General features: G+C 39.8%; 1 protein-coding gene across 18 annotated transcripts in view; it reads left to right on the top strand.

Annotated features, from left to right (window-relative positions):
- ABLIM1 (actin binding LIM protein 1) overlaps nt 1-17,579 on the top strand; it is a 185,138-nt gene that overhangs the window by 116,547 nt on the left and 51,012 nt on the right. The window lies entirely within an intron of this gene.

The following is a 17,579-nucleotide window of genomic DNA, read 5'->3' as shown; positions in this document are numbered from 1 at the left end:
ATGTGAATATAGAAAGGTTGCATTCATGTTGCTCTTTCTAGTATCAATGAGAAATAAAATTAGGTTTCTGAGAGGATCACACACAGAATCACACAGAATTTCTAGGTTGGAAGAGACCTCAAGGTCATCGAGTCCAACCTCCAACCTAACGCTAACAGCCCTCCACTAAACCATATCCCTAAGCTCTACATCTAAACGTCTTTTGAAGACTTCCAGGGATGGTGACTCCACCACTTCCCTGGGCAGCCTGTTCCAATGTCTAACAACCCTTTCAGTGAAGAAGTTCTTCCTAACATCTAACCTAAAACTCCCCTGGCTCAACTTAAGCCCATTCCCCCTCGTCCTGTCACCAGGCACGTGGGAGAACAGGCCAACCCCCACCTCGCTACAGCCTCCCTTGAGGTACCTAAAAAGAGCGATAAGGTCACCCCTGAGCCTCCTCTTCTCCAGGCTGAACAAGCCCAGCTCCCTCAGCCGCTCCTCGTAGGACTTGTTCTCCAGGCCCCTCACCAGCTTCGTCGCCCTTCTCTGCACCCGCTCAAGCACCTCGATGTCCTTCTTGTAGCGAGGGGCCCAAAACTGAACACAGTACTCGATCTAGAGCTATACCCTTTCAGAGCTGAATCAGCTGAGGCCAGGAGAAAATGAGTTCAACTCAACTAGAGTTCAGCTCTCTATCACAATCTAAGCTAAAGTTTGGTTTATCAGAGTCTTCGTGTCCCAGACAGAACCTTGTTGCAGTCATTTTGGTGTCAAGGTTGGTTTCTTGCCTTGTAGTTCTTTCTCTTCTTATGGGCATTTATTATCAGAAGAAGAGACAACATATTGCTGAAATAAAAGTAATGGAGCAGGTGTCCAACCTCATGTAAGGGTCAAAGTCAGAGAAAATAGATAAAGATTCCTCATGTGACCTAGCCCCAGCAGGATCCAAATATGCTCATGAAATAGAAACAGACCTTTTGAATGATTTTATGGAAATATTATGCATGTGAAATTATGGGTAAAACTAGAATTTTTGCTTGCATATTCATGGATCTCATTGATTATCAGAGGCACAACCCTTAATAATACAGTAGAGGGCAGCAATAGTTCTCAATCTCTAACCAAGACCGAAAAATAAAGCATGTAGAAATTGAATTACTTGTAACACAGCTCTTGCCTGATTTGTTTTAAATGGCATTTGAAGCTCACTGCTATGTGATAGGTGTAGAGTGGACAAGTCCTTAGAGTCTTTCACCAAAAAAGCACAGTATTTTATGGTCAGGGAGACTCAGACATTGCTTTGACTGATTCACAGTACATCTTAGTAGTCTGGATAGTCCATGAATTGAGTTCTTCACGTATCAGCTGGGAATGCAGGTGCTGGAGAGACATACAAGCATTTTCTGTCATTGGGCGGCACTTGAAAAGATGCTTAGAAGATACAGCTAATATTCAATAATACGAGAAGTTTAGTAGAACCATGAGCTAGTTTCTTGTCTCCTCCTAGAAATCTTGTATGCTGTCAGAGATGCACAGTTCTAAAGGAGCAGTACTAATGTCTCTAAATTAGACTAAAGGCATTAATAAGTGGAAACATAAGATGAGAAAATTATGTGTCAGCACAAGTCTCCTTTTAGCAGGAAAAGTAGTTTAAAGGATGGGGCCAAAGCATGACATAAATCCTCTGGTAACAAAGGAGATGAGAGATTGGAAGTAGCCAGAGGGTCACGGAAGATAATTCACAGAACAGGATCCTGCAGTTCATGGAGGGCTGCAGATGCTTTTGAGGCAGGACAAGTAACAACCTCATTAGCCTGTACAGAAAATCACCCACAACCTTTCAGTACACCTGAAGTTTTAATTTAGATGAAGCTCGGGATTCTCACAGACAGATTACTGTTTTCCCTCCTTGTTTTCTTAAGCAGTGTTTCTTTGGCAAAGTTGGGCATTTTTGTCAATTAATATCATATGCGTTGTCTCTTGTCCTGCCACCTCTCTTGGGAATAAAACCATGTTATCAGTGTGAAGTAGCAATGTTATTGGAGGTGGAGATTATGGCATTACTGTGCAGCTCAACTGCTACCTAGCTTTGTATTTTACTTGTATTAATTAGAAATATTAATCTGATCCAGGTCTTTCATTTAATCCAACAATAAAATATTTGTTATGTCAGGACCACTATATATTATTTCATAATATTCATCCAAAGCAATGATGTGAAGATATTAGAGGGGAAGTATGTGGCACGTGGTATGCAAACACTTCCCTCTAATGGATCAGAAGAAATCAACAGAATGCTGTTGTTGTAGGACTGATTTATTTTTTGATCATTCTCATTACTTTACTAGATGGAAAGTATAGAAAAGCAGGAAAACTGAAGCGAAATGAAAGTGTGAATCTGTGCTTTGTTTGTGGAGGCAGGTGATACCTGTTTTTCCAGTAAGAGTTTATTTTTTTTAAATAGAAAATTTAAGATGCTTTGCAGCATCTCAGCTCCTGCTCATTTTTATCCCTCGTTGTTGCTTTGCACCTCTGAAAAATCAGGCCTTAGTCTTCTACATTGAGCAGTCAGCAAGAGAGACAACCACAGCTGAAGCTAATGTTGGCCCAAGAGTCTTCATCTCAGAAGACAGCTGTGCTATGCCCTGTAGGCACATACAGCAAACTTTGTCAGAAAAGCCAAGGTTTGAGCTCAAACTTTTTAAGATTCAAGCCTTAAGAAAATAGAACTTCACCAGCATTCTGTAGAGATGATTTATTTGCTCAGTTTTGAAATGCATTACTTAAAAACAAAACAAACAAACAAACAAAAACCAGCATATATTTTGTTAATATCCACATCTCATGGAAGAATCTCCTTTTTTTCTATACCATAGATCTGACAACTTTGAATAGCCGTAAAAATATAAAAAAATGCCATGTGCATTTAAGTCAGCTCAGGTATTTCTCATGTTATTTTGCCCATAGCTTTCTGTGATAAATAGTCACAGATGATAGATAAGTCTGCACGCCAGCACAATGAATGTGATAAGTATCTAACATGAAATAGATACTGCAACTTTCTTGAGCATGCAGGATACTTTAATACTTGAGTATTTGATGATACTGTTGTCAAGACAACAGAGATCAGTGTTCTTCCTTGGGTTTCTCCAGGAGAAAGGAACTTTTATTTATGGCAAATTACTCATTTCCTCTTAACTTCAGTGAAAAACTTTTCTTCTCAGGCAGTAATGCCATAATGAGAGTAAGGACTGTCACACAGTGGAAAGTCTAAGTTGTTGTCTTCATAGCTTCAAGGCTTGCCTATGGAAAGATGTCCATCTGGTCTTAATCCTACAGATCTCTCTGTAGACATGTGTAACTCCACAAATCTGAGTAAACTTCAGCACATATTTAGCTATTTGAAAGATGCTGGCTTAAACCATTTTTGCCTTGTGTTTATCATGCACAATGTAATTATTCCTGTAGGGCTTGATTCAAAATATGTTAAAGCACTGAGAAGCTTTCCATTGACTTCAGAGAATGGTGGATTGTGCCTATGCGCATGCATTCTATCTGTGCTTATCTAAAGTGTTTTACAAAACTCCTAAGTAGTATTCTTTTAGTTCTGTAGAAAGAAGATACCAAGACAGAAACAGACAAATAACATGCATGAAATTAGACAGAAAGCCTGGGAATAAAAAATTCAGGTGCTGAGATTTTCACTTTTATTTTCTATTACTGATTTGATCTCGTGATCTGAAGATGTATATATCTATTATATCTACTGTCAAATCCCTCAACCATCTGGCTACTCTACCCGTTTAATTTTTTATTTTTTTTAATGCTACTTGCTTACTATTCATTATCAAACAAAAGGGCATTGTGTGATTTCTCCTGGCTGTGCATAGCTTGAGTTCCTGTTCTGGTGGGCTGCTGGCTGCCCTGTGTTTGTTTCCTGAGCACTGCTGAAACTCGCATGCCACCTTGTAAGCAGTGGCATAATGCCATTTTAACAGATGGACCCGGAAAGAGAAATGCCAGGAAACCAGAAGCCTCCTTTGACTTCAGCCTGCAAGGTCAAGTTCTAAGCAGTTCTGATATAGTAATTTATGCTGAGCTTCCCCTTATTTTAAAGAGGGTGAGTATACTTAAGAGGTTGCATTTCATATGAAGGAAACTTAATACTTCTAGTTGCTGTATTTTAATGTGCCAGAATTTTAAGACGTTTTATCTTTGCTGCACCTAACTCAGATACTAATTATCTCCTTCACATCTTGACTTCAGAATTTGGAAGTAAATAACAGTAATAATTAGAGAGAGAGAGCTGCCATGGTTGTATAAGGAAACTGTATCTCTGCATTTACCCAGCAAAGAATGTGATCCAGAGTAGCCTGTGAGTTTATTCAAGTGTTGATTTCAGGGCTAGATTTAGAAGCTCACATGAAATCATCACCTTTCTCTGCAGTCCAGGATGTAGTTTAGGTACTGCAGGGTATTCATACACCTGGTCCTGTGTTCTTACACCAGTACATCTTCTAGATCAAAGAACTGTGTAGAGAATCTCTTAAAACAAACATAGATATATTTTACTTCCATTCAGAAGTGTTAAATGAAAGGCAAACATATTCTTCTGCTGAATGAAATATTTCATGGGGTTGTTTTCATAGTGATTATCCTAGAAGTATCACAAAACATGTCACTTACCAGATTCAGATGATGCAGCCTGTACCAGTAGTAAGGGTCAAAGTGATTTAAAATGTTTAGCACTTTTATAAAGGAAGTAGTTTAAACGAAGACTGATGATGTGATGTATGCAAAAGGGTTTGGTTTTGGTGGTGTGTTAAGGAAAATTGCTGAAGGACGTATTACTACTCTGTTTTCACCACACCGGTTTGGACATTTTATAGACTTGGGAGATAACTCAGCTGCTCTCAACCAGCATCTCCCAGCCAGCACTGTCATCCTCACACAGCAGAAAAATGCAGCAGCAGAAGGCTACATAACACATGAGAAGCGGTAGCTTTTAGTGCACGCCTTGTTAGTTCTGTGATTTGCTTTGTGTTTAATTTTACTGCTGTTCTAATAAATCGGAAAACACAAACGTGCTGCCTAACCAAGCAAGGTAAGTGGTAAGAAAACAGCAGAAGCACATTGTTGTGATCGTTTGCCTTGTGTTTGCCCTTGTAGCCAGACAGGTACATACAGCAGACCACAGGGTTTCTTTCGATTGTGGTATTTACCTGTGAAGAGATCAAATAGGGTTGTTTTATGGGGCACACTGTGCATTCATCAAAGGCTCACAGGATGTGTGTGGGGCATGGCCTCACCCACAGTGTGCTGGCAGTACACAGGATATTTGTGCCCGTGAGAGAAGCGGCCCCTGTGCTCTTCCTGCCCTCGCCTGAATCAGAGCAGAATACAAGCTCAGCATAACTAAGTGCTTCTGACAAAACTAGACTGACACCCAGGAGGCTGTGTAAATTCTTCAGAAGCCGTGCAAGTAAAATTTAATAACTTCCAGAGCCAGAGAGTGCTGGTTTCATACTCGGTGGACACCTGTCCCTGAGGGAAAAAATGTTCAACATGGAGCAGTGACTCGAGTGATGGATGAGAAGTGGCCCTGCCCCTGCCTGGGCCAGGATCTTCCCTGTTTCCTTTTCTCAGAGCAAGCTGGTCGAGTCAGTGACAGCGTGTGTTCAGCGTGCAGGCTTGGCGGGCGGGAGAGCAAGAGCAGAAGACGAGGAGGAGGAGGAGGAGAAGGAGAAGGAGGAGGGAGGCTGAGGGCTGGGTGCACTCAGGGGCGCCTTGCTCCTGGTCTGCAAGAAGGTGAAGGGATTCTGCCCACCAGCCGAGCACGGATGGAGTTAGACTGAGGAATTCTTACCAGAAGGTAAATGTCTTCCTGTGAAACCAGATCTGAACTAGAAGGGGAGTAGTTTTCTTTTCGGGGAGGGGATACAGCTTTGTGATGTGACTGAATAGCTTGTCAGTAATATCAGAATCGGATATGTGTACTATTATTACTGCTCCGGCAGGATTTTTTAAAGGGATATGTGTAATCCCATGTCTTAGTTGGAGAGTGGAGCTAACATTTTTAAACTGCCAGAAATAGATGAGAACAGGACAGAGCTTGGCTGTTTCTGATTGCAGCTGATTGCAGATGCACGGAGGAACAATAGACTTCTTTATCTCAAATACTTCTTAGTATAGTATGTTACATCTTGTGATCACTTCTGGAGAATCAATGCATAGCAATAAAGTTAGGACTTTTTTCCAGTCTCTCTGTCTTTGAGCTCGGAAATGTGTTTTATTAGTTAATGCCAAACATTGTTGGGTTTTGTATTGTTTTTAATGTGGGGTTTGTTTGTGTAGAAATGGGGAAATGAAAAGTATAACAACTCAGGCATATTAGTAAATGTTTCAGCCAGCTTGTCTATGTAGCTGTGTAGCAGCACAGACTTGACTCAAACTGTCCTTCCCTGATAAAAATATGCATGTGTAATTGCACAGAACACAGCACCATGCACAGGGTCAAAAAATATAGAATTAATATACTTCCAGAAAAAAAAAAATAATCCAATAAAATATAATAATAAACTTCAGGAAAAAAAAAAAAAAAACTTCATGTAAAAATCTTTCTATCAAGGTTTTGGTGACTTTGCTTTTTTAAACTCAAAAGATCGAACTTGGCAAGAGGGATATCTGTATTTAGAAGAGGCTTGACATATAGTAAAAGCAATTAGCTGGAGTTGACAGAGCCCTAACACGAGTTCAGTTGCTATGGCAGCATCATTACAAGGCATTAACTTCTCTGCAGTGGTTTTGAAACCATCCCTTAGTCAATTTGAACATCAATAGAAAAGGGAGGAATGTTAAGAAGATGTACAGGATGGTGAATAAGGAGAGCAAGTCATAACAAGTAATTTGAAAAAATAACCAATTAAAGCTTCCTTATTGCCACAAAGGGACTTGTGAAGTCTTGCAGGTGCTTATAAAATAATGGCTTATCTGTATAAATTGCTTTCTTGTGTATAGTCTTGCTGATGAGGATTTATGTTTCCTAGCACAGCATGTTTAGCTTTTTCCTGTTTGTTTTAATTAAATATTCTGTAGAGTGTTTCTTGCACTAAGTATTAGCAATAAACTTTAGCAGGCTGATAAAAAATACTTTAGAATGACATTTCAGTAGAGGCATTTATATTAGTATAAAGATCACTGCCACCAAGTATGCCTGTGTGGTATATAACTATTGCAAGTATTCCAGTAGCACACAACAGGTACTTGAAACAGGTAGTTTTTTACTGTAACAGAGGTGCACATAACATACATATATTTTTTCAGTGGAATGGTAAATTACCTGGACTACTTTATTTTTCTTGTTATGTACCTGTGTTAAGAACTCTGCTGCATGGTTGTCACTGTAGAACGTGTTCTTTTCTTGGCACAATCTGTTTTAGGGAAAACATAATATTGGGTTTTCATTTTATAGTTGCTCTTGTTTCTTCTTTTCATCTTTTAAACTTTTGCATGTATATATTTATTTATTTATTTTTGCATCTTTTAAATGTTTGCACCACAATCAGCCACAAAAGAGGTATAAAACTACGATGATCCCTGCACCAAAGTACTACACTGAAACCACTGTCATGGTCTCACTTTCAATTGGGATGTAGTGATAGGGGAATGTGAGGTAATCTGTGACATCATGACATTATTTCAGCCAGTTTAGTTTTTGATTTTCCTTGACTGAGATCACAATGAAAATGGATTAAGTGGTGGAATATTTTTTGTAAGATTGTGATCTTTCATTTTTAAGTTCTATAAGTGGAGAGTTTGCTCCTCATTTGTAGAAGGGCAGGGTGGGACTTACACCTGTCCCCAGTAAAAAGTAATTGTTGGGAAGAATGCAGCAGAAACCAGTTTGAAACTTGAGAAGTGGAGAAGAGCCTGTTGAGGCAAGTCTATAGATGTCACACGTTTGTAACAGGTTCCAAAACAGGTATTGTGCTTAATATTCTCTGTGTGAGGACTCAGTCTTCTCTTCTCTCTGCTTTGTTAGGGTGCTTTCCCTGACAAAGTTTGGAATCTTGGGAGTTTGATGTCCTCACAATTAACACCCAAGTGTCTCTTTACTGAACTGGGTCCTTTAAAGATGAAGAAATATGATTACCTGAGTATTTTGCAAGTAACTAAATGTTTAAAATGACCATCTGGAGCATAAAGTAGGTAGGTTTTAATTGCATGCTCATGCTACATTAGAAGGTCATATAGGTGTAATTGTCCTTGAGATAGATATCTGGTTTGTTTGACATTTATTACAAGCCATTTTCTTTGGAAGAGGGAAAAACAGCACACAGCAAGAGGTGCACCTGTGCACCACCAGCAACACACATGCTGGCATTCAAACTGTCTGTGAAACTGGCTTGGGATGTTCTGTAGTTTACAAAGGTCTCTGAAATGAGCACCAAGAATCACTTGAGTATGAGTTAGTGTGTTAAGAATTTGCCTTGCACATGTACAACTTGGAGAGAGATTTGTTATGCATACAGATGGATGTTTTTGCTTTGAATTCTGTGAAGTAGTTGCATCTTGGCTGGAAAATGTTGTTTTCATAGGAATGAGGAGAATAAGAACTGAGGCAGTAAAACTTCAAGCAGATTCCTCAGCAGCACCCTTGAAGTACTGTGCTATTGAGGCAACAGTCACAGAGATGCTATATTCAATTGAAACTTTGATGGCAGCAAGTGATGTTAGGTATCCCTTTCTACTTTAGGTTCATTTATCTCTTTTCTGTTCATCACCACAGTAATATATTCTATCATGGTTATTTTGCTGGAGTCATTTTCCTGCGGTAACTAGAAACCTTGATTTTATGTGGAACTGAAGAAAACAATGTAGCAAGTAAAATGGCTGTGTCTTTGCTCTGAGAAACATACTCTGATGTGATGTTCATGCCAGCTAGGATTCAGAAGTATGCTTGCATAGTTTTGCATCTGTAATTAGAAATCATCTGTACGAGAAGACTGACAAACAATATAAAATGGACTTCTGACAAAAATAAAAGGCTCTGCTTTTAAAACAAGTACCTGTTGGTGGTCTGGCACTTAGATTCTAAGTTACTCTATTTGAAAAAGTGACAACTATTTCTGTGCATTAACTTATTCACTTGGTTAATTTGATGGCATTTTGGCCAGAATCGCAAAGCAAGGATTCCTCAGAAATGCCTTGCTGTAGTCAAATTCAGTCTCATACATGTAATTATGTGTTAGAGACTCTGGAGTTAAGAGTGATGTGTTTGGGAAGGAAAACATTTGAAGAATATCTGTCCCTTTGATAGATGGTCATCTGTTGCTTATTGTGACCTCTTACCGGAAGAATTTTCTAAAGGTAGCAGGTAGCATTGCAGTTAATCAAGGACAGAATACTTTTTATACTTTTTAAAGCATTATAGGACAAGAGTAGCTGGAACAACAGTGACTACTAGGGTGAGTTTGCTACAAGAGCAGATAGCAGTCACCAAAAGGAAAAGAAAATACTCTACTCAGTTCACTCCTGGCATATTTTCCTATTAGAATAACGTGGGGATCTACCAGGTACAAATAAGCATATATTGAGTGCTTTATTTCTACTTTATTTCTTATTGGCTACTTTTCTTTTATGTCCTCTTGTTATTTTCTGGTGAGGTACTGTGTGATCTCATGCTTAATCTCTTTTCCCACTCCTTTGGCCTTCCCAACTCTTCTTTCTCTGTTGTTCTTGGGACACTCCCTCTGAACTGAATGCAGACATTGGAGTGGAGACCAGGCATTGCTACATTGCATGCCAGAGGTTACACGGTTCCACAAACAGCCTTCTGACAGAAAACTGGAAAGACAATTTTATATTAATTAGGTAGGAAATCAGCTATTGGATCTGGTGGTGTGCTACTCAGAGGCGCTGCCGGACTGGGAGTCTAAGAATTTGAATTCTCTGCTTGGATCTGCTGCAAGAATTACTTTTGATCCAAGGTGAGTTGCTTAATGCCCCAGACTCTCACATCCTTCATTGATAGGAAGACGCTTGCCTGCTGAGCAGGCTAGCAGGAGTTTTGCTGAGCCCTGCACCGAGCTATCTCAGCTGTGCCTGTTCTGCAGAGCCCCTGGTGCAATTATGGCAGTAGCAGCTCTGGTGCTGATGCGGCACAGCTCGTCCCGATCTGCTCCTGGCGTTGTGCTTGGGCTGTCTCCCTGAGCCGCAAACCACATCAACAAAAGCTCACTTCCAGCAGCAAAGTTCCTGCTATACCAGGAATTTTGCTGCTTTGCCAAGACAGCTCGAGGAGTAAATTTTTCAGGCTCTGACTCTAATTATTCTGTCCTGTGCTCCCTAGGAGCAGTTTAGAATCACAGAATGGTTTGGGTTGGAAGGGGCTTTAAAAACAACTAACTCCAACTCCCTGCGATGGGCAGGGACACCTCCCACCAGACCAGGCCTGGCCTTGGTGCATGGGTAAATACCTCCATCTATATCCATTGGAATGGATTTTAAGGTTAGAGGAACTGCTAAAAGTGTCTTGTCTGACCTTCTCTTTTCAAAATCATAGAGCTTTTCCCTAAAAATAATGATGATAATGATAAAATAATAAAAATATAAGGTTATCCTTTGTGAAATTATCCTGTCTTGTCATGAAGGCTGCAGAATGATTGTGAAGTCACAGATTTTCCCTTTTGCTGTTTAAGTTACCTCTACTGTAGAAACCTCATCTTATTTTGTGGTTAAATTTGTCTAACTTTAGCTTGTTGATGTCACAGTTGTTTTTGTTTGTTTGTTTGTTTTGGTGGGATTGAAAAGCTCATTCTCTTTCCTATTTCTCTTCTTTGCTTTTAATTACTGTTCCATTGTGCTCCAGTCATCTTTGAAGCCTCTCTCTCAGTAATAATTTGGCTCCAAGTCCTTCAATTTCACAGCCTAAGGCTCACGTTGGTTGGTGGCTCTCCACTGAATTACTCTGCAAATCCATGTGTCCACTTGTCAGTATTATAATAGCGACTGCAGTATATAGTCAGAAGCAAAACCTTGCTTCTGCTATCCCTTTATGTTCTTTGCACACACCAAATGATCAGAAGAACCAGCTATTTTAGGTACTCTCCGAGCTCTTTCGGGAGGTTTCTAATGATGACCTCCAAGTGCCTCCCTCAGTGGCTGTGGCCTACAACATGGCTCTCAGTCTCCCAGGGCCCTGCTTGTTTGATTTGCAGCCATTCTGCATTAGGATATTAAAATGTACTTGTTAGATTTTAGGTAGCTTAAACAAACATTGTTTTGAGTCATCGGCAAATTTACAAGGAAAGGTTTTTATATTTGTTTTTATTATATTGTTTGGGCCAGTAGTAGAGGTACCTCATGCTGTGGGCAGAAGGAAGTCATCTCTGAGGTGTTTGTCTCCCCCCTGCTAACACATCCATCTGTCAGACAACTGCCTAGCTATAGTTTTTGTTGTTGTTTGTTGTTTTTTTTTTTTTTAAGACTCTTGAGTTCAATTTATTCAAGTCTTTTAATTTGTAAAAGTAGACTCATGACAAACACTTGGAAAAAAATAATTCTTGTCAAACAAACAGTATCTAATATTACCTTTTATATTACCTTTTTAATTATCTCAATTCTTATGCTTTTTCTATATAAAAGAGTACGGAGCATGGTTATTTTCTTGCTTGTCTTTTACAGTACACAATTTAGGACATTCAGTAGGCTGTCTTTAAAATTCCAGGATTTATCTTTTCAGGGTTACTTTAAGATCTAGGTATATGTTCCTTTAAAATACAGTGTTGTTCTTTATCTGTCTACACAATTAAATCATGATCCGAATGGAAGTAATTGCTAATTTTCAGAATTGCAAATAACCTGTTCACATTAGGATGAGGTCTAATATTTGTTGCCAGGTGTCAGGTGCAGTGCCTTCTGATCTATAAAATATCTGTCAGATGCAGGTTTTTGTTTGTTTGTTTTGGGGAGAGTTTTTTTTGTTGTTGTTGTTGTTTGTTTTTGGTTTTTAAGATATGAAAGAGCTTTGTTATTGAAATTTCTAGCTAAATGTCAGCAGGTTGAAGTCAGTTGCCGTTCTGCTGACTGAGAAAGTAGTTTCTACTTAAGTATACCAGTAATATCTGTCACAAAGACAGTGAATTCACAGATTTGTATTGACTCTCAATGAATCAATGTGAGAATTGCTGTTTATGAACCTGGACTTTTCCCTGATCTTTTATTTCTGAACAGAAAACATGCATCTTGGATTACTTTCCTCAGTCATAGTAACACTAGTCATTATTTTAACTCCTACATCTCTGATGTGAATGACATCCTTCTTAGTATCCTTAGTATCCTTCTAGATCCTAGATCCAGTCAGTCCAGATAATAATGAAAGTCCAGATAATAATGAAAGAAGACTTATAAATTGCATGGAGTAGTGAGATGTCTGAGACTGGGTAGAATACCATCAATTTACATATCTATTCACAACAAGACAGAACATGGAGCAAATGTTGCACGCATTCAATGGTTAGTTTTACTTTGCAGGACATACACATACCTTAATACAATCTACTACATATATTTTCTCTGAATTCTCTCTGATTAACTACATGGTCAGTCACTGGGATTAGATTTCTCTGTGCATAGATAGGATTCTAACGGATATGATGTTAGAAATCCTGGCAGTCAGCAATAAAGGTGGGTCTGCTATTGCTTTGCTTCTCTGTACAGACCAGAATACTCTACCTGGCCTCTTGAGGCTTCTGTGGGTGCATGTCTTAGTTGAGTGGAATTATCTTTGAAGTAACAACCTCCTGCTTTTAACTGTGTGGAGAATGTAAGTTCTTAGCTGTGGTACAGTGTGTAATGATAGGTGCATTTGCTCCATGAAGACAGGATGAGTGGCTGCCATAAGGAGTCTATGGTTTAGCATGTTTTGCCTTTATGTGCAACTCGCTCATCACTGGGTGTTGCAGGGAAATGAGAACTTGAGGCAGAGCTGACAGTGCAGTCACAGGTGGCTGCTAGGGCCCTACTGCACAGTAAGTCTGGTTGATGTTCAGCTCCCAGGAGGGCTGATTCTTCATGCTAGCAGACCAATTGCAACACTGGAGATGTAGCCTGAAGCATTACTCACATCTTTTCTATAAGGAAAAATGATATTCTAAGCAGCTAATAATTTGCATTGCTATTAGCAGCCACTAATGAGTATAATAATACTGTATGCTGATGGAATTAACAGTAATAAGTTCCAAAAGTTTGATACAGTCCATCTGTTAAGGAATGCAATAGCATGACACTGGTAGTCACTGCTGGGATACTGGGAAGTATGTTGTATAACTCAGAAAGCAGGCATGGAAGAACAGTGCGTGTTCCTAGCAGCTGCAGTCTGGGCTTGCCCAAGACAGCACAGCAGTCAATGGAAAGCTCTGGGATTCTTCCACGTCCCTTGCATGCAGGTTGTCATTCAGATTTAGAGTCATGGCCTCATGCTCCATTTCCCATTTTCCCCCTCACGTGCTTCTCGCAGCCTGGGAACTGCTGGTGTGAGCTCTGCTTCCCGCTGCTCCGGGTGCAGGGCAGGGCTCTGCTGGGAGCTGCTCCTCTCCAAAGGGGGTGGTGACATTAGTACTCCAAACAACATCAGGAGGTCCTCGTTTTAAAGATGCACATCAAACAAGGATTTATCAAGCTAGATAGTTTACAAAATTTAAATTGTATTACATTTTCCTTCCTTTGGTAGTAACAGGGAAAGTTATGGGAGATTCAGATGTCCTTTGGAAGCAGAGGAGCTGCACTTTTATTGTTGTACCTCAGCACAGAAGTTTGTAGTGACTTGCTGAACAGATAAGACCCTGGGAAAAATGAGTGGACAGTTTAGGCCAGGATGTTATTAAAAGCAAATTTTGGTCTTCATAGTGTTTGTGCTGTTCCACCCGCCTGTGAGATCACAGAAGCCTGCAGAGAAGGAAACAATGGCATTTGATATTATCCTGAACATCAAACAGGGTGAAAGATTCTGTGACCTCTGCCAGTAATTAAAATAAAGCTTCTCTGGAAAATGGTAGGCTACTGCTACAGTTCCTGTTTTACAATTCATGACATTCCTTAAGGGGTTTAAAGATGAGTCTGAGTTATTCTTTATGCTGCTCCTTAGTCCTTAAGAGATCTGAGAAATCAGGTCAACCTCCTTAGAGTCATGGTAGGAGTAAATATTTGATTAGATTTGTCAATCAAAGAGCTGTGATTGATAGCTCTTCATTAAAAAACAAAACAAACAAAAAAAAACACCTTTTAAAAGCACTCTTAAAACTACATCTTTTTTTTTTTTTTTTTTTTTTTTTTTTTTTTTGCATTTAGGTTGTATTAGGAAAATTGAGCTTTCTATGTGTTTAATAGCTGCTTGTCAGGTGATTGCTAGGATATCTTTGAATGGAGAGTGAGTGCAGCTGTGCAAATGTAACACAGCAAAAATGCACTTAATTGTGTCTTTTGGCCAACAGAAAATGTCTGTTGGTAATTAGTTCTTCCTCCACCAGACCCACTGGCATGTGAGCACTCCTGGTGGGATTCTTGTTATTGTCCCTTCTGGCTCTTGTTCACCGTTGTGCTGGAAAGAACAGGACTGAAGGCATGAGTAATAGGAAATCTTAAGCTCTCACGTTCACCAAAGAGGAAAACATTTATTTAATCAGACTGGAGCTCTACAAGCACTGAGAAAATAAAAGTTGGTCTTGTGGGAGCTGGGGGGACAGCATGAGGGAGGAGATAGAATCTAAAAGTGCAGTCCTTGGCTTTTGAAGTACTGTGGTCCTAGGATTAGGGCTGGGTGTGCCCAAAGCAGGGACTGAGGCTGGCTTCTGGGGCACACATGCAGCTGTATTTCTATTTTCTGGGTTGGAGTCATTTGTGTTTAAATTTATTTTTTTGTGCAACCCACAGTTGCCTTTCCCAGACACCTATGAGAAATGGTACAGTTTTGGCTTTAAGTCCCCAAAGACTGAATAGCTATTTTTCTGAGCAAGAAGTGATTTGTTGCTGTCGGCAGGGTGCAAGATGCCAGCTGAGAAGTTTTTGAGTAGCAAACCAACTGTAAGGGATTTCTGGACATGAAATGAACTTGGGAAGGGGTAAGGAGAGTGAGGCATAGAGGGAAGGCAAGTGCCTTTAACCCTCTTACACTTCGGCTGAAGAACCTTCAGGTCAAATGTGCACTGAGTAATGGTGCTTGGTACTGCCAGCAGGACTGGGATGTAAGCCTTAACAGCCCCCAGTATGGCAGTGTGTGGTTACAGGAAACTTCACACCGATTGTGCTGAATGTGGGTTTAGTAGCCTGAAAGCTAGGAAGAAAACAGATATCTGAAAAGTGTGAATATTTCGTTCCCTGTAGATCCTGAAGTTTCTCCTAATACGTTGTAATGACTGATTTTTAGCAACCCGCTTTCTCAGATGATGATGGCAAGTCAGGCTTAGCAAGATTAGCCTTGGGTTAGCTGAGCTGCAGATTGGTTCCCAGTGGATACCCACTGAAGACAGAGTTTTGCTCCAGAGTCATAGAAACACTGCTGAGGCAGAAAATGGATGAAACTGGATGGGAAGCATTCAGCAACAGCTGCAGCTGCTGTGATATAAAACTCCAGCAAAACCAGCCAGTGCAGGAGGGGTTAGCACTTCCACTTAGCAAGCTTGTGTTAGCAGGGGCGTGGTGTTCCTTCATCACTGCTCACTCTGGGCTAATGTTTGGCCAGTTGTTACAGCCTTAGGGAAAGATCTGATAAACATTTTGGCTGTTTTAGAGATATGTGTACATTGTTTAAATTACATTGGCAGTAGCATATTGGAGGTTTTTTCCAGGGAGTGGGAAGCTTCAGAGTGGCCACAGGTTTACACACAATGTTGTGATGAATCCTGGATTTGTTTTTCCTGTAAATAATCCGACTTTCTTAAATGTGTAGGCTGCTTATAGAAGTCATAATCAACTGACAGATGTACCAGGTGTCCTTAAGAAAATATTTGTGATGAGGAGAAAAACAAATGGCATGTTTGTCAGTTTATCACAGCAAGTGAAAGACTCACCAATATTAGCGAGATTAGACCACATACACACCCTTTTAGGACAAATGGTGAATGGAGCTAGTAGAAATTACTGACCCAAGTTGTTGTAATTTGACTGCAAAATAAGGAACACAAAAATCAGAATCCTGGGCTAGTGCCAGAAAAACTACCCAAAAAACAAAGATTTCAGCAGTTTTTGCCTAGGACCGTGCAATGCAGTGTTTGAGTAATACATCGGGGTCATCTGTCATTCTGTTCCTAAAACACATGTACATCAAAGCTTGGAAGAACAGATGCTGAAACTGTTCGGATGTGAATACATGATTTCTATTGTCCACAGAGCACGGTGCTTTCACGTTATAGATATTTCTGCTGGATCCATTAAAACTCCATTGCCGTAGTTTACTATTGGCATTCTTGGAAGGGAATTATTTCTTTGTAAAGCCTGATTAATCTGACAATATCAATGTAAAGACTTTTTGGCAGTTAACTGAAATTACAAAAACTTTTGACCACAGTGTTGTTTCAGTCTTTTGTGTCTGGGAATTTGGATAACATCTTACGAGACATGGCCCCATCTCAGATGGGATATGTCAGGGGTTAATTCATAATAACATAACAGGCCCTGTACTTTTCCCAATTCAGACTAGATAGCTTCTTAGCTACCGTACTGAATACCTTTTGAGAAGCTATGAATTTATTTCAGAAAAAACATTCATGTGCCTACTGAAAATCTGAGCTCTTATGCAGCAGAGATGTTCTGCAGTTGGATGAGACAGGCGAGCCCAGAAAAGATTCCTCTTCTATGAGTTCATATGTATTTTTGTAATCATTGTCTTCCTGTTTGGAGAAGATGCTTTCCGGCAGTGATTCAGTCTTGTTAGGAATTTTTTATATCTCATTAACTGGGAGCAGTTTCCAGGACATGGGCTTGGCATCATCTTTAAATGAAATATGCCTGAAATTGCTTGTGACAAGCAGCTCTTTGGGCCCTCACTCTGCTGAAGAATTTGAGGAGTGCTCAAAAGTTGGGATTATTTTTTTACCAAATACAGATAAAATTCCTGTTCCTTTGTATGCACAATATTGATTTTGCACAGCAGAAAGTGCAGAGAAGGATACAGGCTCCTGCTGATGAGTGCTGAGCTGTCTGAATGTGAGATCTACCTTGGAAGCCCATTCAGTATTTGCAGTGCTATGCTGCAGACTGGTGTTGTGCACGTAACATTTCAGTTGATAGGGAATATTTTGTGAAAAGCATTTGAAGTTAACATGTTAGGAAATCGGATACATTTATAAAGCCTTTTAGAATCCATTAATTGTCACTACTTGCTTGTTTTAGGATATTTTTTTTTTTTTTTTTTTTTTCAAAAAGCCTGATGTGGGCTTTGCATGCTTAGTTTCTCAAGGAGAAATCACAATCGTATCTGTGCCTTGATTTTTCCTGTCCTTATAGGCCTGAAACCTGATCAACCAAGCCTTTTATGAATATCACTGTATTGAAGAGATGTGTATTTAAGTGACTCGGTGGATTTGGGTTACAGGATCTAG

This window comes from Netta rufina (assembly GCF_964035555.1).
Source record: "Netta rufina genome assembly, chromosome: 7".
Classification (NCBI taxonomy): domain Eukaryota; kingdom Metazoa; phylum Chordata; class Aves; order Anseriformes; family Anatidae; genus Netta; species Netta rufina.
This window is presented reverse-complemented; position numbering and strand designations above follow the sequence as displayed.